General features: G+C 39.7%; 1 protein-coding gene across 6 annotated transcripts in view; it reads left to right on the top strand.

The window, feature by feature from the left end:
- Window positions 1–27,597, top strand: part of NRIP1 (nuclear receptor interacting protein 1) — a 73,225-nt gene that overhangs the window by 29,529 nt on the left and 16,099 nt on the right. For 3 of the 6 annotated variants that reach the window (XM_038148168.1, XM_038148997.1, XM_038152443.1), the window contains one exon: window positions 20,633–20,681. The exons of 2 other annotated variants lie outside the window; for them this stretch is intronic. The gene's annotated coding sequence lies outside the window, so the exon portion shown is untranslated. Of the gene's footprint in view, window positions 1–9,857; window positions 12,043–20,632; window positions 20,682–27,597 lie in introns of those variants that run through there. One more of the 6 variants, XM_038151580.1, reaches the window with a different exon arrangement.

Raw genomic sequence — 27,597 nt, 5'->3', positions numbered from 1 at the left:
CCCTGAGCCCTTGCCTGCTTCCTTCCTATATCTAATTAGCCATTGGGGAGGACAGTAAGGAGTGGGCAGCTGGCCAAATGAGTTGTTGCAGTGGATTGGATCTGGCCAGCAGGCTGCAACTTGGGCATTCCAGTTTGGATTGAAAAAAAAAAAGGTTTATATGAATTCCAGCTTGCCTTGAAAGATGTATGTTAGATCTTGATGGTTGTTACGTTGAAAAACCAGGCTCTTCCTGTGTTCTTAAGTAGGAGGCTTTTGAAAGATCTTAGTAGTTTCTTTTCCACTATTATCTATTTATTCCCTTTGCTTAGGTCAGGAGTAATCTTTACTGCTTTTCTGCATTATTACATGCTTCTTGTAAGTGTTCAGGCTTTTACTTTATTATCCTTTGGAGACTCTTTCACAGAGAAATGAACCTCGATGTCAGGTGGTAGTGAGCATGAATATTCCACAGCCAAAATGTTCCTGCTGTGAACTTCATACATAAGAGAATTAAGGGAAAGAATTTTTCCATTTCTTGATATACATTTCTTTTCTGTTCTTTGGATGCCATTTGTCAGTGTGACAGATGAGGGGAGAAGGCTGCTTCATGAGCATGGGTGATCCTATGGGTGATGTGGGGATACACAACATAGAGCCATCTATGTAGGTGAACTGTATGTACAGTTGTTTTTGTTGGGCATCTTATGCTTTTGGAGAGTACTATAATGTTTATTTTGCTTTTGTGAGCAAATGAACTTTTATTTTGTCTGTGGACAGTAATTTGTTGTTGATGCTTTGTTTGATGTTTGTTAGTACCAACACATAAACATAGCAAGGAGGAAAGGTTTAGAGTTATGTCAATTCTCTCCCTGTTATGGCTGATCCATTAACCACAGGAAGTTAAAACAGCCTCTAGGAGGACGTTTGATATTTATCTATACAATTATTTTATAAATTATGTGAGTTATATTTAGATTAATAACATTCCATCTTCATCTTTTTCAAATTTAGTACTCAGTTTGCCTTCTCCCAACACTACATTTCTGCTCATCAGTGGTTTCTCAACAGTGGTTCACTTGTACATCAGGAAAGATGTAACAATGGAATAATGCTGTTTTTTATGATTATATACATTATATACGTTGCTAATAACTCAAACCATTTTTGTGATGTTTGTGAAAGTTTGGAAAGCTGACAAATTAAATTGCTTTATGATTTTGTTTGAGGTAAATAGTTGTTCTCCCAGTATTTTAATTTGGCAAATCTGTGTTTTTATGTAGATTCATGTCTTTTGAAGAATGCATTTCATGTCTGTGTTTGGCACAGACATACTGTTAGTCATCCGTAAATGAAAATAATTGAAAAGTGACAGGGGTTTTGTAAATGTTTTGAAATCTTTGGGTGCATTTAAAAAAGTTGTGAAAGCTTCATATTTCTGATTCTTTAAATCAGCCGGCCTGGGGGTGGTGGTGGTAACAGCTGTACTATTGGCAAAATACTAAGAATTAGACAAACTTGAATGAGCCATTGCACACCTTGAGAAACTGGACTTATGTTTTGTGGTATGCACTAAATAGAAACCTAATGTGTCTTCTGAAAAAGCAGAACAATTTTAGTGTACTCTCTGCTTTCCTAAGCCAGTAGTTTGGCAAGACCTGCTGTAGTTAGAAAAATTGCTGAGAGTAAGGAGCTGTTGTGTATTCGTTTTATAGAGGCGTTGTGTTTGGGCTGAGGGGTTATGTTTGCTGCAAGACAGATCAGAGGCTTTGTTTCTAAAAGGATCCATCTATTGTTTCTGAGAAAAGGAGGAGAGCAGTTCAGGATAATTGCCTAGCAACTTTCTTTCCATTACTTTTTGTTATTTCTGTTGTTACGTATTTTAAAACTGTTGGTTCTTCTGTAAATGAAGAAGTGGTCCTTGCTTAAGCTTATGGCTTGACTAGGAACAGGATAAATCTCACTTTCCTCTACTTAAGTGTCTATTAACTTTAATGTGAGATTTGATACCACTTTCGTGTTCTATGCTAAGAAGTAGTCAAGAGGTTCTGAAACTTACAAAGGTATTAGAAATTCGTAACCATTTGGATTTCTACAGCTAAAAAAAAAAAAAAAAGAGAGCCTGACATTGCAAATTTAGATGTGTGCAGTAAAGTGGGAATCTCTGGCATGAGTATAATTAATACAAAACACCTGTAATTCTAAATTGAGACTGTTGTAAAGTGAAATGAAAAAATAGCAAGAGAACACTTGTGGTGGGTGGGTTTCTGACACCCTTGCTAGCTGGAGAGCCTGGCAGTCTGAGCCACTGCACGACCTAGGAATTAATGAAGCCTGTTTTGGAGAAGGAAGTGCTTTTGGCAGCTGCATACATAAATACGCTTAACCAGGAATTGCTGCTGACTGCTGTTGGCTCCAGCTATTTTGCTGGACGCGTGGAAACAGTATTACAGTTTGATCATTGCTGGAACCCTACAAGTATAATTCACTCTTGTTGGGCTTCTCTGGTTGTTAGCTTCTCTTCTCAGTGGCCTGGAGTACCAGGATGAAGTGCATGCCCAGCGTAGATGCACACATGTGGAAGGAGTGTATACAAAACATGCCTGCCTGCCAGACACTTCCATCTTTTCAATTTTCATGGCTAGCTGTATTTTCTATAATCAGTATGCTGCTTCCTGCTTTGTACTGAGATTTGCACAGACAAAACAAAGAGTATTTAAACAAGAATATTTGAAGGTGAACTTTGGCAATGTAGTGTTTCAGTGATGATGCAGAGACTGATATATATGTTAAAAACACAAAAACCTCCAAAACACATACCCCCAAAACATCTTCATTTCCTAGGCTTGTGATGTTTCTTTATCAGTCAGGTGCTGATAGAATACTAATAATATTTAATACAGCACAATCAGAAGTGTAAATAAAATAAGTGCTTCCTTATATTACCCCTTCAATCCCACATCCTTAATTATAAGCAGAAGGAAATGATACAGAAGCTTGAGGAGGTTAGCTGGGGTGATGAAAGAAGATGACTGAGGAATAAGGAATTATTAAACTTTTTAAAACATAATATAAACAAACGTTGGTATTTTTTTTAAATATTGCAAATTATTGTTGAATGTAGGTAGCTCCCCACCCTTATCCCCCTTTTAAGTGCAAATTTAGAAAATGTTGTGTCTGGCAGAACAGGGGAAGGAGCTCAAGGACCTGACTCTGTACTGGATGCCTTCAAAGACTAAGAGTGGGAGGTGTAGCTTAAACGTTGAGATTACAGGAGTTGAAACTGATTTTATATCATGTTTATACCTTCCAGATATGGGTGGGTACAGAGATGGAGACTAAATTAGAGCCTATGATATTAAAGGTAGCCAAGTAGAATTATTAACAGGCAACTGATTAAGGCAACTTTAAAGGGTGCTTTTTCACTATTTAAAGATGTTTCCAGACATCACTTTGCTCTGAAATCCAATTTAAAAAAAAATTCTGTGCTCTGCAGACAGCCAAAAAGCTGTGCTTGTGAATGTTAAAAATGACCTTGAGCAGAAGAACTCAAAGGTTGTTGGTGGCTTTGTACTGAATAAAATAAACTGGCACAGCAATGAGAAAAACCTGCATTAAAGTTCAGGGTCCTGATTCAGCAAAATAGAGTCTTAAACACTGATACAGTCCTTATTCTTCTGCAAATGCTCATGTAATTCACAATCGGACACAAGTTAAATATTAGAATAAAATGTATCTGTGAGTATATGTAGTATGAAGAGTTGATAATGACAGTAAGTTAGTATCTGAGATGATTGAAGCAGGAAATGAACACACCAAAAGTGAGTGGTGCTATCTGGGTGGGTCATCAGCCTTATTTTTTTGAGATCCGCTTTTTGAAAAAGTGTTCCAGGTTCGGGAGTTACTGTTTTTTACAAAATAGCAGGTTTCAGCCTTCTGCAGAAGGTTGCTGCAGTGAGAATTTGAGAGTCAGTGGGAGACCTAAATTAAACACTGGGCTTTACTAGCAAGTTGTGGAAGATGCCTGAGTGTTAATTCTGGGTGAGATCTCAGCAGAATAAGATTATTTCATTTGTACCATAGGATAATAGAATGGCCTGGGCTGGAAGGGACCCTAAAGATCATCTCATTCCAACCCCTTGCCGTGAGCCAGGGACACCTTCCACTAGACCAGATTGCTCAGAGCCCCATCCAACCTGGCCATGAACAATCTAGGGATGTGGTATCCAGAACTTCTCGGGGACGTCTGTTCCAGTGCCTCACCATCCTCAACAGTAAAGAATTTCTTCCTGATATTTTGTCTAAATGTGCTTTCTGTCAGTTTGAAGCCATTTCCCCTTGTCCTGTCACTCCAGACCCTTGTAAAGAGTCTCTCTCCATCTTTCCAGTGGGCTCCCTTCAGGTACTGGAAGGCCACAATTATATCTCTGTTCAAGGTGGAACAATTCTCTCAGCCTTTCCTTGTAGCTGAGCTGCTCCATCCCTCTGATCACCTTGGTGGCCTCTTCCGGACTGGCTCCAACAGGTCCCTGTCCTTCCTGTGCTGCGACCCCAGAGCTGGATGCAGCTTTGTATGAGCCTGAGAGTGTTGTCCAAAAGCCTTTTGAGCTCTGTCTGGTTTGGTGCTGTGACCACTTCCCTGGGGAAGCCTGTTCCAGTGCCCAGCCATTCTCTGGGTGAAAAACCTTTTCCTAACATCCAATCTAAGCCTGCCCTGACACAGTCACAATTTCAGGCCATTCCCTCAGGTTCTGTCACTGGTCGTCAGAGGGAGAAGATCAGTGTCTTCCTCTCCACTTCCTTTTGTGAGGATGCTGAGGACTAAAATGAGATGTTCCCTCAGTCTCTTCTCCAGGCTGAACAGATCAAGTGCCCTCAGCTAGTCCCCTTGTGGCTTCCCCTCCAGACCCTTTACCAACCTTGTGGCCCTCCTGTAGATGTTCTCCATATGGAAAATATGGAAAGGATCACAGTATTTGATCACTTTAATATACATTATTGAGTACTTCTTGGCCTTACCTGTTACTGTCAGGTAGTAATTACAATAATTTATTTTATATTAGTATAACTCAGTTATTGCATACTAGTATAAGAAGGCCAGCTATATCAAGCATAGTTAAAACTAATCCACTACTGATAAAGCTTCTTACAAAGTTGATATAGATACCTAATGTTTTATAGTAGTATTAATTTTCATTTTTTTCTGGTAGTCCAAGGGCTTCTTTGGGTGCTGGTTGGAAGTTAGGCCAGAAATGTTGAGATGTAGTCAGTCACAAAATGATTTTTCAGCTGTTTCTGCAAATGCCAATGGGATGTATGGTTCCAAGAGAATGGCTTTGTCAGTAGCATCCTTAGCAGATATTTTTTTATTTAATAATGGTGTCCAACTGATAAGAGAATACATTATATCAACTTCTGCCATCTTTATCCCTTTTTCTTTTTTTTTGCTGCACTGCGGTACCTTGTGTACAAAATAAATCTGAGGTTTAAAGAATATGAATGTTGTGTATTCAGAATCAACAGTTAGAAAATGGCAGCATTAAGATTTGAGTGGGCAGCCTGTATTTGGGTGGTCTGTAAAATGCTCGTCCTGTCCTGTATAGGCAGAGCTTGTGTGTACTCCTGTGAGTATCCCTGTGGTAGGAGCAGGCAGGGAACAGCCTTATTCTCTGCAGTTTGCTGTGCATGTGAAATTGTAGCAACAAAGACCACTTTCATGGGATGAGTAGAAACGAGTGACTGTCCAGCTCCACAGATGTGACATTGTCACGATGGTTTGGGTGGGTGGGCGTGCTGTGTAACTGCACTCACTGCTTCTGTCAGAACCTCCTAGGGACAGCTGGATTTGGAAGTTTTTACTGAACTGTTGTGGCCCTGGAAAAAAGCTGCTAATTTGTATTTTTGGCTTTTGGCTTCTAGTTTTGGCAGGGCCACACAACGTGTCCCATACTTGGCAGCAAGGACCGTGTGGCTTGAAAGCTTTTGTTGCGTCTTTGAGTCACCCTGCTCAGCTGGAACATTGCAATAGGAGTTCTTTGTTTTTGGGGTTTTCACAACACTTGGTGTTTGGAAAAACCATGATATATTTTTGTCATGTTACATGTTGGAGAAGCTTAAGAAATCATGGATGTTGCATGGCCATACCATGAAAATTCATTTTAGTGTTTCCTACTAGGCTAGCCTGTAACATGGGAGCTACTTCTACTGGTCTCTTCTAATCCCTCTTACTGGCAATTGGGGGTGCACTGGGAAGTTTTCTAGGAAGCGCAGCATAGAATGCAGTACTGCAATAGTTATGTTACAAAATAAGTGACTACACTTTATTTTCTTCTTTAAAAAAAAAAACAAAAAAAAAACCAACCAAAAACCCACCACAGTTGGCTGCCTGTATGGCATCCTGTCACTGAATGGCTGCAAAAAGAGCACCTTTGTGCAGGAAGATCAGTGAATCTCCATGTGTGGGGCTGGTCAGTCTCCATTTGCCATGGTCTGTGATGGGTTGGAGAAGGCACATGAGGTGTCTGCCACCTCCAGCCCCCTGCTTCCCTGGGGCTGCAGAGCAGAGATGGGAGGGCCTCTGAGTAATCACGGGGTTTTTTCTGACAACCAGGTGCTGTGGGAACACCATGGTCTTCTGTCCAGGTGTAACAAATGCCTTGGAAACCTTAGGCCTGTGGAACAGCATCTGTATGGTGCAAGTTCCTCCTCTACTGATGCAGAAGGCACCGTCACTGATGCTACTGAAAACTAATGCTTAAAATTGTTAAAGCCTTCTAACAAGGAGGGTGTTTTGTAAGGAGAGCTGTGGTTCTTGGGAGTGAGGGAGTGAATCTATTTTAGTGGTAGGTGAAGGGTAGTGTTATAGCAGTTGTGACATAACTGCCAAAGCTGTGTCCTTCTTCAGTAAACTTAGATGCGTTTTGTTACCGTGTAACAGACTCTAGTGCCTAGAAAATGACTGTACAAAACCAGACTAAACGAAGCCTACCGTGCTCAAGCAGAGAAGAATCACAACACCCTCTGCTGGTGTGAGTGACTCCTTCCTATTCTCCTCAAGGACTTGCCTGGTGATATCCTAGAAACAGTAAAAGATAGTTCTGAAGTGTGATGCTAGCTCACACTGAGGTTATTTTAACCCGTTTGTATTTATTTTGTTTTCCCTTGTAGAAATTGAGAGTTTAATCTGACCATTAACGTACCACCGCTCAGACAGATGGGGGGAACGTGGTGATGCCTTTCTCTCCTCGCTCAGATTTGGGGATCCATGTTGCTTTCTAACTATGCATTCTCCTACTTGGCAAAATTTTACTGGAGGTGGAGTTGGTGATTCTGTGTGCAAATACACTTCTGAAGGAAGCACCCATCCCTTCAGTGTGCCCATAGCTGTATTTGAATAAAGCTGCTAAACCCATTGGGTAAACTTGTGGTTTCATGGAGTAACCATGTGTTCCTAGGGCCTTTCCTAGAGGTTATCTCTGCCTCTGTGTCATGATGAGCAGTCCCAGGCAGGCTGGGCAGTTGCTTTGTTTTTGTTCCCCGTGTGTACAGTCATGCTCTCCAACTCTTGGTAGGCCCGTCCCGTGTTAATGCCCTCTGCTCTGCTTCCTGCTTGGCTCGGGATGACTGAGAAGGAAATCACAGGTTAGGACGAGAAGTGGTCACTTTTTAATTCCTCCTCATAAAACACGTCTGATGCCTGCCGCAGCAACCTCCTCCTCTTCCTCACCTGGCCTTAGCGTGCACAGCATGCCGTGATGGGTGCTGCTGCTTCCACCTGGAAGAAGCATCTTTTTCCCGGGGTATTTATGGAGGGAGCAGAGGCACCGAGCTCCCCTATGCATCCGGCGAGCTGTCTGTCCCCGCAGAGCGCTGGGGAAATGGCATTTCCAGCGGCGGGGGAGCCGAGGGACGGGCTGGCGGTGCGGGGGAGCCGTCTGGGCGCTGGGCGGGAGCAGGAGCCCCGTTCCGAGGAAATGGTGCCTTACATAATTGGGTTATGAAAGAATTGCTGCGGGTTGAGCCTCCTCGGTGCCTTGCAAGCGTCCCTCCAGCACGGCCGCGATGCTGCCGCCTGCACGGGAAGGGTTAAGAGGAGACAACATCCTGTCAAAGACCTTGTTTTTAATTTTGCCTCTCACACTGGCACAGATCCGGCTAAGAGCAGCCCAGATTAGTTCGGGAAAACCTTTGAAGAGATTTAAGATGTCCTTCAGCCAGTTTGAAGGTTTTTGTCTTGCAAATCCAGTACAAGGGCGCCTGCAGGCATCTCGACCCTTGCTGTGCTGCTGATGCAGCTCAAGGTCACGCTAACCCGCCCTGTGACATTCAACAACACACACACACAGAAATTATGCGGTGAAACTGCTTCAGCATTCAGCCAACCAACAACTTCCTCAGTTCCTCACTAAAGGAAGAAGTATATATTTTTTCTCTTTTTGTCTTTTTTTTTTTTTTTTTTTTTTTTTTTTTGGCTTCGTAGATTTTTGCTGCAGGAAATAATCCAGGATTTCTGGTGTGTGTGATGACAAGGTCATTTCTTAATTAGAACACATGTAAAGAACAAAGCTAAATGGCTTCAAAACAGCTTTGTAGTTGATGGAGAGGATTTAAATTATTTAAAGAGATAGTCACCCAAGTATGATGGAAACTGAATTCTAAACACATTAACTCTTTCAGTACTCTATGGTTTCCATATGCTACTCAAAAGGAAATGTCAAACTTGATGAGCATTATTGCAACTGCTGTTAAATGAGCATTTTTTACATTATTTAAAGTTAGTGTTTTATTATCCTGTCTCTTATCAGAGTTATGACAGCAAGATTTTTTTCTTATTAAACAGTGGAATACTCACTGGCTAGAGATCAGAGATAGCTATAGGAAATTGCTTGCTGGAGATCAGTGACTTAATTTCTGCTCTGTCTCATATTTTGATGAATGTATTAGCATTAATATATGTATGCATGTGTGAGTACATGTATGAAATATAGTGCAAGTATACAGGTATTATTCAGAGCTGCCTCTGGGAGGAATCTGGACTCCTGTTCTCAGTGCTCAGTGTGGTTGCAAGGCATAAGAATATATTAAAGGTGGATTTTGGGATTAGGGAATGAGAAATGAAAAGAGAGAATTGACAAGAAATGGCAATTTCACTTAGTTTGAAATGACTGTGAGATGGCTAGGAAGAAGAGATGCATTTGAATTTTGTTCTTTGAATTTGCTTGTCACTTAAGAGTCAAAGCGCTTGAATACAAAGACGTTGGTACCACTGTCTCAAAATGGTTTCATGTGGCTGTTTGTTAATTATTTATACTTTTAATCCTATCCTCCTATTTTTCTTTTCCTTATTCTGTTTTCTAAGCTTCTTATTCTGTAAATGCCAGGGGCTGGTAAGGTGACCACCCTTCTGTGGTTGCCTTGGGCATGCAGAGCCCCAGGTATCCATGGGTAGCACTCTACTGTTAAAAGGATTGACCTGATGCACCAGAGGAGAAGTTGGGTTTACTGTGGGCTGTAGGACCTGCCTTTTGGTGCCAGCACACAGTAACTTTCCAGCTTGGATGCTTAATAAAAGAGTGAGGGCAAAAAAAAAAAACAACAACCACTTGTGCATTGTTCACTAAGGGCTAAAAGGCAAAAAACCCTCACAGAGTAGAAACTTTGCTTGCAGAGTTTGGTCTCTGTATATGCTCAGAGATGTCACTGCATGATTTGTCTGAGAATGAAATGGGCAGAAATTAGTCTTCTCCTGTCATCAAAAGTCTAGCACTTAACTCAGATTTAAGTGTTTCAAGAGTAGCTGACATAAAATTTACTGGGGGTTTTATTTTTTCTGGTTGTTTTTATTCCTGTTTTGTTGTTTGGTTTTTTTTTTTTTTTTTTCCCTGGGATAAACCTTGTTCAGCTGGAATTTGCAGTGCAGTAAATGTCAGATGGAGTGTGCTTACTAGAAAGAGATTGTGCTGGCTCTGAGGACCTCCTGAGAAAGGAGGATAGGGTGCTACAACAACTTCTTTGGGTTGCTTCTTTTTTCCTTTCCCTGCACCATCTGGCTCAGGCGAGGCTTGTGAAAAAAAAAGACAGAGGGAAACAGGCTCCACACAAGGAAAGCAAGGATAAGACAAAACTGATGTGCTCTGTGAAATCTGTATATTCCTGCCCTTGCCTGGGGTGTGCTGTGCCCTTAATATTATGGGAGACCTAAGCTCACCTGCTAGTAATTTCTAATTTACTGTCCTAATTCATCGATTTGTTATCACTAATTGTACTTCATTTACTTCTGTGTAGTTTCCAGTACCTAAAGGGTTGAAAGGTTGCTGTAATTGGCACCCGCAGCTGCTCTTTCTTTTGACAGGGGATAATTTTGCAGCCTATGCTTTGTGTGACAGCTGCCTAATTGGGCATTCTCCCCTTGTAGCAAGCCTGCCTCCTCCAGCCTCCCTGCTGACAAATGGTGGTGGATTATAGATGAGGACACGCTGACCCGTTCGACCTTGCTGAGGCAGCGGGGAGGGGCCTCCTGCTACTTGAGGGAAGCTTTGGGTCATTTAAAGGACAAGGTCATGAGCCAGGTGGGGAAATGACATGATATCACATGACAATAGCCCGATGACACGGTCACTGTGTCAAGGACAAACTCATCAGTATTGATTAATGCCGCTTTTTTGCTGGTGTCTCTGCAAAGCCACTGATATTTGGAAAATATTTTGCTAATTTGTCCTAGGTAAAGTGCCAGGCATTTTTAGGGGGAGCATTTGTGCAGTGTTTTCTTCTCAATTCAGATCATGTGCAAAAGCAGTGTTGTTAAAACCCTGCTGATGATAATTTGTAGGGTTCATCTTGATGTTTATGGTAAAATGTACATCTGGTTGTATTGGAAGGAAAATGCCAGGAAGGATGCATGACAGGGCAGAACTTGAGGGAGGAAAAAATTCCCTGCTTTGAAATTTCAGTGTTTTACTTTTTACTCCTTGGAAGGCACATATGTGAACCTTTGTGAAAACACGTGTATCCACATATGTGCAGCTGACTGGAAAGTGGGAAAAGTCTTTGTTTAAAGAGAACCAAAGAGAAAAGTTAAATATAAATTGGATGTTTAAAGAAAAGTCTTACTTATATCAGCTCAAGGGCGATACAGTTAAGGTAATGCCCTTCCTGTTTTAAGAACTAGAACAGTATCCAACTATGCCAGGCAATAAAAACCTGCTAAGTAGGTTTTTGAAAATGTTGTGAATACAAGTGACAATGTTTTGAGAGCATCTTCATGTTGCATTTCTGTGCTAATAAACTTCAAGGTAAATGAACAGCTTGTTTGACATTTGCTATGTTAGACAATAATAAAATGCTTTCTTCTCAAGTAATTAGACTTGATAGATTGATTATGTTAAGAGGTAAAGATAAATATAATCAGAAAGAGAACTCTCTGGAAGGGAGTTAGTGCCTGTTTTTGAACTTCGCCGCTGTGGTTCTGGTTTAGCCAATGCCTGGTGGTGTGTGTCACACCTGTGTGTGCGCTCACCAGCACACACACACGGACACAAGCACAAACACACGGCGTGGTGTGCACAGAGTTTCCGAGAAGCCGGGAGAGGAGCGTTCACCTCTGAGCCTGGTTCCCTTCTCCGAGAGATCTGATTTGTTGTGGGAAACTGTTGTGTCTGAGCCTCGTCAGTTCACCAGGATGTAATTTTACTCCCCTGAGGTAAAAAGCCGTCAGTGGTAAAGTGTGATAAATTAGTTCGCTCAAGTAGATGCGCGTGCGTGTGTGTGTGTTTAATTCTGACCTTGCTGTGCATGTGTTGAGCTGCTCTCAGTGCCCGAGTCAAGCCCGGTGGAGGTTTAATCCTGTGCCCTTGTACACGTGTACTTGATTAGTAGTTGTGGTTATCTCAGCAGAAGACATTCTGCCCTCCTCCTTGTATTGGTCGGGACCCAGGCATTGGGGAGTCAAGTCGAAGGAGAAAGAAAAGAGATTTTGCATTAGTATTCTATGAAAGCCTTACTGTCTGCAGAACAAATTGATTGCTACAGTGTACCTGTGCTTGGCACCACTGCTGTGAAAGAAAGGTATGGTTGTAATCTGTTTTATTGTATTACATATTGTGACACTCCAGGAATGTTTAACGTTCGGCTCTTCTAAGGCACATGCTAGAAGTCTAAGGAAAAAAAAAAAACGTGAATGAATGAAAAGTGTGCAAGGCTGTCATATCGGCAGCTTTGTTTACTACAGCAAACTAAGTAGCCCCTGCTAATGAGACAAATTTATGTGCCAATGGCAACGTAAGGAGATGATTAACTGAATTCTCTGTATTCTATCCAGTTACTCACATCAGTGTCAGTAGTTGCTACGTACCTACACAGATAAAATTCTAATTAATGTTTTAAGGGGGTTTGGGTTTAGCTTTTTGCAAGATGATTAATGTGAAATATACTTGAACATGGATATGTTCGCCACTTTAAATGAAAATGTGTTGGTTTTTCCTAGTTATTAATCTGCTGTGAGGGTCCTACATGTGGGGGGGGTGTATGTGAGTGGTTTAGGGAAGGTACAAAAACCTGCAAATCTTAGATGTGCTGCTACGATTAACAGCACAAGAACAAAGCTGAGGAAAAGTCTTAGAGGATTTGAGTCTTCATATCTCACACACACACACCACACCCCCTTTAGTAATGTGTAAATATGCACCCCTGTTTTAATGGGAAATCTAGGGCTCTTTGTTTCCTTAATCCAGCTGAAGACTTTACATAGTTGATTCTCTGGTTTTACAGATGCTCAGCTGATGTCAGTAGTGTGGGAAGTATGAAGCACTCCATTAATAAAATTCAGGCTGTTTCACAGAGGGCTGTGCTTAGTGGTTCGTTCTTGGCATCACTGAAATTTTGTTGCTGATTATTTGGATGTTTGCTTGTGGTCAGTCCAAAACATCTGAAGTATCTGCTCTTGTCATGCAGACATTCATGACTAATTAAGTTTAGGACAGGTGGCAGACTCCTCCTAGGCGTTTAAATCTGCGTGTAAACCTAATCTAATAACTTGATGAGAAAATGAAAATCTATCTTTCCTGGTGTGTTATCACCACGCACAAGCCACAGAGGTATTTGTGAAATTCTCACTCTACTCTTTGTCCTGGCAGGTGACAAGTAAATGAGTTGCTTTAAGGAAATGAGGGACTTGGAAAACACTGTATGTCCTGAGCAGCAGTCATGCTCTGTAATAGTTACTTCTGTCATACAGCCTTGCTGACTTAAGATTAACACTTTATGGATGTGGGGTATATTTATATGAGTGTACCCTTGAGCTTCTATTTTACACCTTGCAGAGAGTGTCAATACAGACTTATTACATGCAAGTTGTTGATCTTTGAGATCTCTTGACAGCTGAGAAAATTTTTGAAGAACCCCAATTTGGGAGGGTCTGTGATGTGACTGGACTCAAATATGGTGACTTTAGTTGCAACTAATTAGTCAAAACTTAGTTATTCAAACAAAATATTTTGTGAATAAGCTATTCTTTCCCCAAATTACTTTTTTTAAAACACAAACACAGGTTGTAAGAAAAAGAAAAGTTGGTAAGAACAGTTGCACAGTTTGCACAGCGGATGGGAGGATCCAGGGACTTCACCATATTTAACCGTATTTAAGAGAATTTCAGTAATGCTATAGAAACGTTAAATTCTTATCTCAAATTCTGTAATAATTTTTTGTAGATTTTAACCAGTTGGTGACAGGAGGTTGAGCTGTGAAAAAGGTGTTAGATAAATACAGGGCAATACTGCATTTCAATGCAATTAACTTCTGTTCATAAATAATTCAACCTATGACTTGAAATAAATGATCAGAGGAAAAGAAAATGACATGTGATTAAATCCAAGTCCTTGAAAACATTTTACCAGTCAAGATTGCTGTGACTGCTTTGGGGCTTGTTATAATTCCTCTATTGAGAAGAGCCAGTTCTTCAGAATTGTGGGGGTTTTGTTTAGTTTTGTTTTTTGTCAGTTCTCAGCGTATCGTTAGAGATACAATGAGGTAGACTCTTCAGATCATAGTTAAAGGAGGACTGATGATGTGGTATTTTTCATTTTGTCTTGATTTTCTTGGTGACATGGAATAGATCAGCTTGAGTAGCCTGTGATTTTCCTAGGCTTTTGGTGGGGTTTTTGTTGTTTGTTTCTTTGGGTTTTTTTAATGGAAAGTAGAAGGATGTTTGCTGAATTAAAACTTTTACTGCCAACTTTACTGATTGAGCATGATTGATGACATTAGAATCTTGATGAGAATTTTGGAATACTGTTTGGCCTGGGGTAGACGGCTCTGTTGTGGGTAGGGCGATGGGGGAGATGCCAAATGAGGAAGAAAACCCAAAACCAACCACAACCCCGACCAAGTAAATCAGATTTTAAAACCAATTCTTGCTTATAATGGAAGTATGCAGTTGATTCCAGCATTGGTTACCTGTATGACACAGCTTTTCCTCTGGAAATACTTAATCTAAGTTTTAAGTAAGAGTTGGTGCTTGAGTGTTATTACCAGTTTAGGCAGATTTTAGAGGTGAATTCCAGATTAGATCTGTTTTTGAAGGGTAGCTGTGCCCTGCTTGAGATTACAAAATGCTTGTTCCCCATCTCCACCCCTTTTCTTTCTGTTACCATGGTCTACCATAATAAAGAAGAGAGGAAGTGGAGGTGTTGCATAACTTCAAGTAAATAGATTTTTTGTGCAGATACTGAAGGCAGCCTTAACTCAACCAGTGCTGTCACTACCAGAATCCTGCTAATGCTAAAGGCAGTTGTGTAATTAATGGCCTTGTGTACTGAACTGAGACTGCTGCGAAACCTCTGGAGGGAATTATTGTGTCTATTGTGTTGGTTAACTTTCCCAGAAAATATAGTCTGTTGCTGGTAGTTTGTTGGGGTGATGGGGGAGGATTTTGTAAGGCGTGATGAAATATTCCCTGGCATCTTTTTCCTGACCACTGGACAAAGTATCTGCAGCAACAGAGCCAAGTTGAAATGGAGCTGTTAATAAAAACGAGATGAGTTTTACTTGAGGAGACAAGTGTGGTAAGATAAGAAAATAGAAAGCTGCACTTTAAACTTTCAGTGTGTTTTTAAGATATTTTTGTTGTAAAATCATATGAAGAATTTGGACCTGGTTTTGATACTAGCACCTTACCTTGTGCAACCGTGGTAAATGATCTAGAATAGATGAAAAATATTTGTTGTTTTTTGTGTAATCTGTTCTTCTGAAGCCATTTAAAAAACCTTGTTAAAAGTTCCAAAAACTTTTTTTTTTTTTCCCCTTTCTTTGGATCTTTGTTTCTGCAACCTCAACCATAGGTGGCACTGACTATTAGCAATTAGTAGGTTTGGGATGCCTCCCCTCCTCCCAGACTTAGATGTTTGAGCCACTGGCAACTGCTTGATCCATTTTCTCTCACTCAGGCAAAGAGAACAGTGTGGCAGGTATCTGTGAGTTCTACAGTTGAATAGGTATAGCAGCCAAGGTACTGGCTGAGTTTGGTTAGTTTGGAAACTTCCAGCTTTTGAAGCTAGAATTTGAGTTTGTACAGACTCTTCAGGGAAAAATGCTAATATTGTGCTGAGGTGGAGCACACTCGTTTTTGCAGGCTTAGTTCTAGTTATTCAAGAGACTTGCAGAGGAGGCTCAGTAGGGCTTGGAGTAATTCAGTATTCCAGAGGCTGGGCACCGCTGAGCAATTGTGCACATGCAAAAGAATCTGTCTGTGTGGATTCACTTGGTGCTGCAGCATCACTTCCTTCGCTGCTGCTGGCACAGGCTGCTGCAGTTCTGCCTTTTCTGTGGTGGAACCAGGGATGAATGCACACCCTGTGTTCTGGTCCATTTGAGCTGTGAGTGTATTGCAGCTGAATTAGACTGTTAAAAGCCAGGTTTTAACAGCTTTCTACAGCAAGGAATTAAAAATGAACCTGTTTGGGCAGGAAGTGCTTAGATGTGTGTACAGACATACTTGGCTATGAGAGACCCTTGCTTCAGGATAGAAAGGACTTCATTATACTTGGTTAGGAAAGAGACTGAAAGTGGTCAGTGGATCAGAAGAGCTGCTGTGCAGTGGTTTTTGCAGCTCCAGTCCATGTAATAGTTCCTGCCCAGTTTATTAGGACTGCTTCCTCTTGTTAGATCCCTGAGAAATAGGGAAAGTTGGTGGAATTATATTTTTGATCATAATGCCATCATTCATGTTTACTTCAGTACTGATACTTTAGTTCAGTACTGATGTGGTGTTTTGTTGGAGAGAACATATTGTTGTTTCAGCACATATAGTGGAACACCCATATTACTGCATTTGACTGACGTACATCTCTACCTGAGGGTGATGGGAATGCCAATAATTGGTCTTATTTTGGAACAGAAAGGCATTTACTGTGGTGTGCAATTCCTACTCCTTTAGTAGTAGGCACCATTGTTTCCTCAAGTTTAAGGTACCCAATTGTTGTTTGGTTTCACTAGTAGGGGAAAAACCCCAGAAACCAAAACACCTACAAACTATGGAGAGAATAAATATCTTGTAATTCAGCTGAAATTCAGAAAATCTTTCTTTATTTGCTATGGATATGGAGTTAATGTGCTACTGAGCCAGCAGCTTAATCTTCTCCTGTTCTTGCTGTTCCTCTTGTGTTCTAGAGTAGCAATATTCCAAAGCCCTGCTGTGATATGTTCATGGATGTTCTGTTTTGTTCCAAGATGGAATCTCTCTTTTCTTGCCATTTTGACAATACCCAGTAGCCTCCAACATAGTTTAGACCCACAGAGTGCATGTAATGAGAGGTCCTGGTGAACAACGGAGGAGTGAAATTACCATGATCAGTCTGTAAATAGCAGCAGCCATCTAACATCAGAAATTTAGATGTCAGATTGAAACAGGTCTCTGGTAGCTGAAATGCCTCTTACTTGTTAGTTTGCTTGTGAGTGGGGTTTTTTAATGACCTGAGTTTATGTATAAGCAATATGTAATTTAATTCTGTAGTTCACACAAATCTGCAATAGTTTGGGATTTTAATTCCAGACTCATGTAGTGAATGGATAAGTCTATGGAAGTCCTTTCTGTATTTAGGATGTTGCTTATACTCTACACCTTGGTGGTGGAGTACATTAAGATTATTTTTTTATTAGTATTATTATTAAGTTTTTAAATTATGGTTGTATGTTTCATCAAAAAAGCCCCTGATGCTTGGTCAACTTCAAACATTTTCTTCTTCTTAGCTCTTCTACCTGTGACTTTCATTTTACCAGAGAAAATAATTTCATGGAAGGGTAGTTCAGATGCATGTTTTTTTGTAATTTGCTAGTGTGGGCACTTGCACGTAGTTACAGCTGACCGAGTACAGTCAGTGGTGGAAGAACTATCTTACCAACAGCTTCTCCTACAAAAATTTCTTCTGTTCTCCAAGATTTATGAGGTTGTGATGTCAAAGGTTTTTGTAGCATTCAGCTAGTTATGATGGAGTGCAAGCCAGTTTGAAATTAAAACTGGCTGGATGAGCTTTACTATGCAGAAATGAAGCTCATAATCAAATTTGCCAATTATACAAAAAGAAATGTTAAACAAGAGAGGTTTTAGTACATGAAGTGGCAAAGATTTGTGCATACAAATCCCTATCAAGTAAAGCTGCATTAGAAAGACTTTATAAATACTGTTAGCTTTCTTTTGATTATTATTTGTGAGTAACATGGATCATGCTTGCTCTTGAAAAATATACACTTGCTTCAAGTAAAGTAACTGAAGTGAAATACAAGAATTTGTGGGAAACACAAGAAAGTAGTTTTCAGATATATTAGCAAAAACGAGATTGTTGTTACTCTGTGTTCTTGAATCATTCATGTCTTATCAAGCAACTGGTGAAAATAAGTTGCATTCAGTGCATGCTTTATCTCTTACATGTGGAAGTGAATTGCAAGAATGGTTTAAAGTCTGTTCATCTTTGTTTTGGAATCTTACCCCCCATGCCCCCATATAAGGGGAGCTTTTTGGTCTTGAGTGGTGATGGATACACAGCAATTTACTGTTTTTTTTCCTTTTTTCTCCTTTTTCCCCTCCCATCTGTTTTTCAGCAACAGATTAGAGTCAAGATGTTTTAGAGCTTACAGTCCTTTGTCTTGTTCCTTTGGTCAAAGTCACCATAAAAATAGTGTAAACCCCTCAAAATTTTGTACTTTCCATTCATATGCATTGTGACAAAGTTTACTGCAGTTCAGTGGAAATGCTTCCTACAATATGGTAGGGAAATATAGCTGGTGTTTTAGGAAGCATGCTACCTAGATTTTCACCTCTGGCTTTATATTTTAGTGAGGCAAATTGATTATAATGTTTTACAGTGTGCAGTATCTTACCTGTTTCTGCTTGTCATTTTTATAGTTCAGGATTCCATGCTGGTCAGGAAGCTTGAGCATTCTCACAATCTTTCCTGGCATTGATGCTTTCTTCCTCTTTATACCTACTTTTCCCCTACATCTTTCCTTTCTGCTTCATTATCTCTGCATCTCACCTCAGTTTGTAAGCACTTTGGGGTGGTAGTCTGAATTTACAGGAATATAAAACATTTTACAATAGTAATTATGCCAAATGTCAAGCACAGACAAACTTGCTCTCATAAACCTGGCAGAATATAAAGAAGGCAAGTGGATTTTGCATCCTGGTAGGTTATTCTTGGTCAGGCAAACTGTTCACCTTCTTAAGTGCTACGAGCAAGCTCTGGTGTACATGATTTAATAGAGAGATACCGAGGTGACTTTGGAAGCAAGGGTTACGTTTTATTTGCAGTAAAACAGAATTCAAACGTAGACCCAGTAAATCAAACCACTCTGGTTTGAGGTGGAGAAATTATGTTCAAAAAAATGGAACCTTGCAGTATTAGGTCTGCTGTTTGGGCTGACTTTATGAAGGCAGCTGCGGCACAGAAAGTTTCCTTGGTTTCATTGGAGGAGGTCTGGGTTTATGCTTAGCCAGTCTCTGGGACAGGTGCTCCCTCAGCCTTCACCTTGCTCCTCAAAAGTTTCTTCATCCATGTCATTGTTTGTTCTCATGATTAAAAGTAAGTAAGTAGTTTTGGTCTCTCTGAAAAGAAGTATCTCCTTTCCTAGGAGCAGTATTTTTTCACTCTCTGGTCTTTCTTGCCTCTGTGCCCTCTGAAGTGAGAGCAGATTGCATCAGGGTAGGGATATTGTCATCGTACCAGCTGGAGAAGTGAAAGAGCTTTCAGCAGACCTTTAAAAAGTGGCAGCTCAAGAGAAGGGGAGCCCTTTGATGCTATATTTTAGCCCTTCTACATTATATTTTAGACCTTTTGTACCCTATTCTTTGTATCATTAGTCTTTGTGTTCTGTTGATCTTTTAGGGTATATCATTCTTAACTTCCCTTGCAATCATACATAGTAAAAGAAAGGTATTGGGTGAAAACTGTTATTACAGCAGCACATATTGTTGTACTGCAAAACCAATAAATGAATTTTTTCTTCTGTAAGAGGAAGAGAAAACATTTCGGAGGCCAGTGTTCCTCTAGGGCTTCATTTAATTGCTGTCCAGCTGAACTTGTCAGCATCTCACAGGTGCAGATGTATTTATTTTAAACTTCATATAGACTATGATGAAGAAAAGGGAACAAACAAGTCTGTGGGGAAGGGCAAGCAACATACATCATTTGTGTTTTGGCTTGTGGTCTTGTAGGAGGTATTTTGGTGGATTTGGATTAATTTTTGCTCTGGTAATTTACTGCTGGAGGAGAGGAAGAAAGAGCCTCCAGAGTGTAGATGATCTTCGCCTGGGGAGCAGTGCAGAAGCGTAATGGAATTTCCTGTGTGAGAGGTGCCTGAGTATTATAGTAGAAATGAGTGTTTGTGGAAACAAAAGGGTAAAGAAAAACGACTGAATAAGTGGTTAGGTCATGTGGATAGAAATGAAAGTTATTAATGTTTGTATAATTCAGATGAGAAATTCTAAACTTAATCTAGAGCAAGAGAAAAACAATTGAAAAGTTAAAGGGTTATATGAACAGAGTGTCTTCACGGGAAAGATTGCAATAACAGCTGTATTTTGTGTAGTGTGGAATGGTCTTTGGATGTCGTTAATGCTACACAAGTGTAGGTTGTGGAACTGGGGAGCTGAGGGAGGACTGAATGAGGGTAACGATGAGAGCAGGAGAAAATAAGTAAGATTCTAGAGAAGCAGAATGCAGTGCTATGGGTGTGTTGTGTGTTCCTGGTTTCATTTTGGTTGTTTGTTTGGGGCTTTTTTTTTTTTTTTTTTTTTTTTTGTCATGGTGGGTAAATGGATAGTGTTGGAACAAAGATAATCTCCTGATGACAGCTTTTTTTACAAAGTGGGTAGTATTAACCAGAAAAGGAGAGCTATCCCCTCTCTCCTGGCCAGGTTACTTTTACCATCTTGCTCAGCTCAGCTTCATTTGTCAGGTTCTGATACTCTCACAAAGCAACCACAAGTATAACCAGCTTTTTGGGGGAAAACTTTATATTAATCTGTTTATACCCTGTTAAGTAAGACAGGCTCTCTTTTGTGAGCTGAGACTTAATTAACAAAATTACTTTCCTATTACTGTAGAAATAAAATTATTTTCCACCATAAGTTTCTAAATCCTGATTATAATGTATTTATTTTTGGCAGGGAGGAGTGAACACCAGATTCACAAAGATCCTGCATTGACATTTGAAAGGTATGAGTTTCTGCCCTGAACTTGAAAAGTTTATTAACTTGTATTTTTTCTCACCCTGGACATGGAGTGGTAACTTTATCTCATTCACAATAGCTTTGGTCCTTATCCCTCTCAGGAATTCCCAGTCAGAAGATGGTTCATTTCACATCCATGTATAGTCCTGATCTCGTTTTCCTGACATTGCTAACTAGGGTGCTGAGGTAGCAGTCTGCTAAGTTTCCTGAGAGGCTGAAGACATGCTCACCTGCTCACCAGAACTTCTGGCTTTTTCTCAACAAATGGATTTTAAATTGTATGTGTTTAAGAGTATTAAGTCCCTTTGAGAAAATGTTTTGGGTTGTGGGTTTTTTATGGTTTTGTAGTTTGTTTGTTTTTTTTCCCCTCTGGTATTCCTTTGTTGCCCTCTTTGGCTCATACCTCCTTTTCCAATATGATTTGCTTCAGTATTTATTTGGTATTTGGGAGTTGTTTGTGGTTCTGTAAGATTCTGCAGGTACTCACAAGTCTTAACTGCTACTGAATGGAATCACATTAATGTGTTCATTTGAGTTCTTTTGGTGTCACTCGCTGATGAAGTTAAGCAACAGAATTTGAACAAAACTATTCTTCTTTAGCAAGATTTTGTATAGATTGAAAAAGAAAAGAAACCAAAAAATGTTCTTCAGTAATAATGCGGACAGTCAGTGAAACTTACCTTCAGGTTATTGACAAGACCTTACTCTATATATTGATTTAGAAAACACTGGCATTATTGATGTTACATTGAGCTGGGAAATTACTCTTTCATTTTCATCAAGGAAAGATGGCTTTATATAACACAGAGAACATGGGTTGTGACCTGTCAGCCATGTCCAAATCTCTGTTATGGCAGGATTAACTGGAAATAATACATAGCTGATCAGCTGAATCAATAGAGTTGTGGTTATAGATAGTAACTGTCAGATAATGACTTTATACTGCATCATACATGGCTTCAGCTACTTTGGTGCAGTTTCACCTGTTTATTTGCTAGATTCTTGACTTTTAGGTCTTCTATTATGACAGCTTCCCCCACTCTCACCACATTGTTTCAGTACTCATCAAGTGAATAAATTAAAACTGTAATCTTGAGCTATTTCCCCCAAGGTTGAGACAAGATTTGCAGAGAGAAATTCACCGCCTACCTCCCACTGCCTTTCATTGTTACAAATTTTATTTTATGATGAATTGATATCAGACTTCCAGCATGTGGGAAGCCAGATCTCCTGCAATGGTTGCTGTTCATTGAACAACTTGAGGAATGGGAGTTCTGGAATAACTGATGTTGGACATCTTGGAAATCCTATGCTGTGTCCTGAATGATAGAAGAACACTGAAACTTTAAATGTTCACTAGTTTGCTTTTAGTAGTCATGATGGTTAAACTGGTGAGGTGTTACTGGGTTTTAGCATGGTAGATACCCCTCTGTCCTATGCATGTGTCTGTAACTTTAATGTTTTTTAATCATTTAGATGCCTCTCTCAGGCACAGATCTGCATGTGTGCGTAACTTTGCCATTATTTTATTGTCCCATTAAAATTCATATGTGTACTTGCGTCAGGGAAAATAAGTAAGTAAAAAGGAAGTACAAAGTTCAAGAACTTATTACTACACTGTGCATCAATATGGTGTTTTAAGATTTTTAGAAGCTTATTTGACATTTCACACATGTAAATATAACTATGGACAATAATTTTTCTAGAAAATGAGTAAAAATTTTACCTTTACAAAATTGGGGATTGATAGCCATCCAGCCCTTCAACATGATCCATTGTTGTGGATTGTTGTTGACTACTAAATTGAGCAGAAGTACTTCTGCTAGCTGTCATATTTATTGTTGTTGCTGTATTGGCTGGTTGTTTACTTCTGTTTGTCATTACCCCCCTTTAAAAGACAGCACCCTTGAAGTTCTTTACATTTGGATCACTGTGTGGAAAGATGCCTGTTCCAACTCTCCAAAGAGGAATGGATAAGCAGGATTGCAGATATTTTCTACATGATGTCACAGCCAAAACCACCACTGACAACACTGCTGCTACTGACAGCAGCCTGCACTTGGATATCCCTGCTGCTCGATGAGTGGGGGATTTGATCCAAAGTTCAGAACAAGCAGAAACCTCTTGCTTCTGCAGGTTTTGTGTGTAAAGAGTGTGAGCTTGTATTTAAAAGGAAAAAACCCAAACCCACAATGGCTGCTGACTTATTTTATCAAAGGTTTGGTTGTGAAGATTAAAGAGGGTTTTTATAGTATAAGCGTGAGAGAAGACTTGCCATGACACTGAATGAACAGTTACTCACTGTAATGCAGCTCAGCTAAAGCAAAGGCTTTTTCATGTGTTTGTAAACTTAAAAAAGCTATGTGACTCCAAATAAACTTGCTGTAGGGTTTCACATGTTGGGCAGCTGTGCTGCTAATAATGATGTGTTTCCTAAAATGTTTTTAGTTGTGAAATGTCTATATACGCATTCTCATGTGTGCTTGGTTCTCAGAGTAAGCTGCTGATTTGTGGATGTGGAAGAAGCTTCTGCTGGTTTGTTGTAATCATTGCCTGATTTACTTTTATTTTTCCTTTTCTAACTCTTCAATGCAGTAAGAAGCTTTATCAGTTTTTCACAAAGTAAGAAGGATAGAAATTCCACTTGGAAAAAAAATTAACCAACCTCCCCTTTTCTTTCTATTTTGATGAAAGTGCTTACAAAAGGGGGACTAAGGAAGAGCAGAATTGTATAGCCCTAAGGTCTACAACTTAAATCAATTTGGTCTTAAACCAGTGACTGTTTTAAGGTCTGATGAATCACTATCAGAGTTAAAAGCACCTAAACCACTGTGCTGAGAAGCTGGCATCCCAGGCTCCAGGAGTGATTTGTATCTGGCCCTAGTAGCTCAGGCAATACTATAGCTTAAAAGGGCACAAACCTAATTCTTGTGAAGGATATTTTCCAAAAGGAGACAAGTTTTTAAACTTTTTTTTCCCATTTTTTTTCATTTGAGGCATTTTCATTAGTAGCTGAGACAACCCAGTCATACAGGCAGAGAGCTGCAAATGTACTACCTCTGCAAAAATGGAGGAAAATCAGTAAACAAACATTAAATAGCTGAAACAAGGTGCAGGAGGGTATGTGATGGCATGAAGGTTTTGCTGGCAATGTCTAGGATGCCCACATACTAGTGAGCTGTGCAGGTCACCCCAAATAGGTTCCAGTAAAACCTTTAATATTAACACAGGCAGTTGTAGTCACAGACATACCTCTCTGTCTAAATATAAATTGCTCCCACTCATGTCTAGACTAACATCAGAGCAGTGCTGGTGTTGAAAGTGGGGGTTAAGAATTAAGAGTACAAGCCACACTATTCTTTAAATTACTGCCTATTACAATGAGCATCTAAACTTTGTGGCAGCAGTGCAGCTTTGAATGCCATTGTGTCACCCAAGACACCTCTTCCTCGTGTTTAGGCATCAGAAGGGTGCGTGTGGTAGACGTGACCTGTAAGCAAAATGCTCTCCTGCATGTGTTTGAAGCTTGGAGAATGTATCAGTGCGTGGATGGATGGATAGATCAGTAAATGACTTTCATTGCTGACTATTTTCAGCAGCTGAGTTTTAATGAGTCTTTCAACTGTTGCTACTGTGTTTAATCTGCTCACTTACTCAGTGTTCAGCATTAGAGAGGCTTTCTAGGAGGTAAATGTTGTCCTGATTACAGAAGAGGTTAGTTTGATTGTGTTCTGCACAGACCTTGTGGGTTTTTTTTGTTAATTGAGAAATATATGCTGTGCACACAGATAATTAGGATAAATAAGCAAGTGTTGTGCTTGGAAGTGCACATCCAAGTACACAATTGTTATATATGATAAGTGTCTTGAACTGCTGCAAGTTTAAACCTGAGGTCCTGATTCTTTAGCACTGGTCTTGCTGTGTATTTGAGTAGGTTTGCCTTTTAGATTTGTAATTTACCGTGTATTAGCAATGGCTGAATAGAGTGAAAAGGATGGCAAAAAGTGTCTTTCACTTCCTTTTCATTTAACATCAGAGCTTTTCCTTTGCTTATTTGCTGCCTAGTAGCTCTTATCAAAATAAATAAGGACAGAGCAGCTGCTCTTAAATGTAGGGAATACTTAAAACATGCAATGTACCAATGTGAAGAAAATGAAGTGTGGTGATATTTCTGGTAAGTCTACTAAAAAAAAGATACATCCAGAAGCTTTGATCAAATGCCAGCTCTTACATCAGTCCTCTTTGTAATCTTTCTTGCTGATCTGTGACCTTGACCTTGTGTTTGTGTTTGTATGTCAAATCTATTTTAGGGATGGACAAAATAAGTTCAGTTTAATAGGATTTATACTCCAGCTTCACAGGATACCTTAGTAAAATATAAAACTTAAAATATTTGGGTCAGTAAAATTTTCGGTCATCTTTTAAAATTTCATTGGGTTTGAAGACATTGACTTTGTTGTTCTTGGGAGATGGTTCTTACAAAGACATCTTTAGCTCACCAATAAACTCTTCTAAATTCAGCATGGGCCTTCTGCCTGGAGGTGGGGTTTTCTCTTCAAGCATCTCACCAGTGGCACTGAGTGAGGTTCAGCACTGAAAGTAGCCCCTGGTCTTTGTCCTGCCTCATGCCACTTGTAATCACTGTTCCCACATGGAGAACTGCAAAAACAAACACTTTGCAGGATCTTTGGGGTTTCTTTGGTCTGTGACAGGGTCCTCAGTCTGGCTTGCCATGCAGCAGCTTTGTGCCACATGCACTCAGCAGATTCTTGAGCACAGCCCTTATTTTAAACATGAGCAAACAGGGCAGCAGAGTTGGTTGGTGTAACACTGGCACTTTGGGCATTGTGAAATAGGGTCCCAAGTTAGCTAATACTTATGTGCAAGTATGGAGTAATAGATTTATTTTTAACAGGTCTTTGATTTCTGGGGTAATGTTATTTTATGTAGGAAATCGCATGCTTTCTTCTAAAATCAGTCGCACATCTATGTTACTTTGTTTTGTACTTTTTATTTGGCATAAGCATCTGTTTTAACTCTCTTGATAGTAATGGAACAAGCAATAATAATAAGTAGCTTTATTTTTTTTGCTATTGCAGTTGTTGTCGCCATGAAGAACTCATTAAAAACAGATATAAAATGTTTATTTTCAACAAATTTGTGATGGCATATTATCATCTTAAAATGCATGACACCATTATCATAAACTTTGGGAAATTATTTAAAAGTGTATGTCCTTACAGTGAGGGATAGTTAAACACTTCCCCTTACCAGCTATCCATTGTTTTTGCTATGTCTTTCTGGCACTAAGTGTTATTTTCACTGGTTTTAAGTTAAGTTGGTATTTTAATTGTTCTCGTTTGACTCATGGCTAGAGGTGAGATCCTGTTCTTTATGTGTGAGGGTCAGATGATCACCTCTGCATACATCTATATGACTTCAAGTCCTTTTAATGTTTTATTTAGGGATTTATGCTGTGAATGTTTTTAGATTAACTCTAGCATTATGATAAGGACTCATGGTCCTTTTGTCTTTACAGGATGTTATAAGCCTCTCCTCCCAAGGTTTCACTAAAGCTGGTTCTTACGTTTTATCTTTGATTTTGCTTGGGTTTATTGCTGTTTTGGAGAGAAAAAAAAATATTTGAACTGAGCTAGTAGAGACCATCTTGCTAATGCAGATTGTTCCTTTCACACTTAAATGTAGGTATTTGAGTCTTTTCTGTGTCCACAACAACCTTTGTAAACATCATCCACAATAAGCTGAAATCTCCTATTACAACAGAAGCTGTAGTGTCCCCTCCACTCACTTAAAAAAAAACAAAACAACCTAAGCCACCCAGACCATCTGGGTCTCTAACATGGATTTATGGGGGTTTTACATATAGTTGAATGCTATGTGGCTGTGATCCTGTATTTCACCTTGCCTGTAATTCCTGTGTATTTGTGTTCATTTAGCTGAAACCTATCCTGTTGAGAAGTCTGCAAAGTGACTTTCATTCATAATCATGAGATGCTTGGTCCCAAGTGAAACACAGCTATTACTGTCAATAAAATACTGTGCATTACTTTTTAGTCCTTTGTTGCACTCTGACATCTGAAACCTATTCTTGGTTAAAATAACATAAAGTGACTTAACGTATGCCAAACCACCTAACATAGTTATTCCAAGAAATAAACCATTTTAGTGCTCTGCTATCAGTAAATGCCTGTATCTTTAGATCCCTCCAAGAAGCAGGAGGTCAGAGTGTGTGGAAATGCATTGTCTGCATGCATTGATCATAACTCAAAAGCATTGCCCAGGAGAGGACATTGATTTCTTCAGTGTATATTAATCACACTTCATTCCTGGGGATTTGATATACAGTTAAATGTATAATCAGTGATTTGGTTTTGTAGGTGTCAGAGGGAGTGGAAATCTCTTTGAGTTTCCTTTTAATTGCTTATTTATAGGCAAGTGGTTTACCAAATGCTGGAAAGGTGCATCCTCTGTCCATTCTGTTGTATATTGTCCTCCTCTGTTCTGAAAACAAGTCTTTGTATAGATTTTTGTATGTTTTTTGCTCTTGGTCTCTTGAATAAGAAGACTCAACCAAAAACCTTTCTGCTCACTGTATTTCCGAGCTCAGATCGACACCCTTTCCCACGTTAGTTGAGATTCAGTGATACATGCTATTTCTGGATCCCGGTCCTTAATGGATGTGTGATGGGGGTGTAACTTTTCTTTTAGTTAGGGGCCATTATCTTTTAGTTTCTGCCCTTTTTGTTTTCAGCAGCAGAAGACCAGTGAGCAGTGACTAATGGGACAGGTTCAGGTGTCAAATACTTGCGTCCCTCACAGGTGATGTCCGTAAGTTGAATGTCTGTTCTTCCTCATTCCTTACGGTTAGCAAAGTCTTGGCA

This window comes from Motacilla alba, chromosome 1, assembly GCF_015832195.1.
Source record: "Motacilla alba alba isolate MOTALB_02 chromosome 1, Motacilla_alba_V1.0_pri, whole genome shotgun sequence".
Taxonomy (NCBI): domain Eukaryota; kingdom Metazoa; phylum Chordata; class Aves; order Passeriformes; family Motacillidae; genus Motacilla; species Motacilla alba.
Note: the sequence above shows the minus strand (reverse complement) of the source record. Positions and strands in the feature narration are given on the sequence as shown.